We start from the raw sequence: 926 nt of genomic DNA, 5'->3' as shown, positions 1-926 counted from the left end.
TTGATCTCACAGTAGTCTGCTGCAGCCAGTCGGGCCATGGACTCTTCAAACTCCTGCATTTCCTTCACAGACAGATCAGCCAGTCTGCGCACCTCTTTGTACGGCCACAGCTCATTGCACTGTTTGGTTCCATCTACTAATGCGGGGCATCTGAATTCATACTTCCCCTTGAAACAAGAAAGAGAAGAATTTATTTAGGATTACAGAAGACAAAAATGTTTGTTTATGGTAAAGATACAGTGAACATTATCAAGAGAGCAGCAGCCCCAATACATTTTCAATTAAATAATGAATCTGAAAATGTAAAATGTTCTGACATGAAGTGTTGCAGACAGTTTACTTTTTGTTACATTTAACACACTGCTCATGTTGTAACATAATATGGTGATTCAAATTGTTTTTTTATAATCACTTTCTCCTTTTATCATGACCAGATTGCTTTGATTAAAATTTTGATATAAAATAAAAGTGCTTTAAAAACATGAGCTACCTGCTTTAGCAGGCTGCGACACCACGACGTTAGAGATTCAGGAGTGACGGCGTGACCGCAGGACATCTCTGCTCTGAGGCAGCTGTCAGCTGAAGTGCACAACAGGTGGTAGTTTAGTAATAGAATATGATGAATAGAATACAAGTGAGCCCAGCAAACATGTTTTGGTTAGGAAAATGTTCAGCGGTCACAGAAGGGTTTTCCAAAGTTACTCAGGAATGTGACCAGTGTTTCTGTAAAGGTTACCTGTTTGTAAAATTCAGTAGAGAAATAAAATTAGAACCACAGCATTAACTAATAACACTGTCGCACTGTTTTATCTACATGGACAGTAAAACAGAGAGAAATGACTCTTACATAACGGATCTATGTCGTCCTCCCTGTCGACAAATTTCAGGGTGGCATCGTTCGGGTCGTAGCTCTTCTCCACCTCTTC

General features: G+C 39.6%; 1 long non-coding RNA gene across 1 annotated transcript; it reads right to left on the bottom strand.

The window, feature by feature from the left end:
- Positions 1-22: 22 nt before the first annotated feature.
- On the bottom strand, positions 23-926 carry LOC109954190 (uncharacterized). The gene is made up of 3 exons (XR_002274047.1): positions 848-926; positions 491-579; positions 23-167 (listed from the first exon to the last, which is right to left on the bottom strand). It is a non-coding gene; the product is annotated as an uncharacterized LOC109954190 (long non-coding RNA).

The sequence above is a fragment of the Monopterus albus genome, unplaced genomic scaffold, assembly GCF_001952655.1.
Source record: "Monopterus albus unplaced genomic scaffold, M_albus_1.0 scaffold4259.1, whole genome shotgun sequence".
Classification (NCBI taxonomy): Eukaryota; Metazoa; Chordata; class Actinopteri; order Synbranchiformes; family Synbranchidae; genus Monopterus; species Monopterus albus.
Note: the sequence above shows the minus strand (reverse complement) of the source record. Positions and strands in the feature narration are given on the sequence as shown.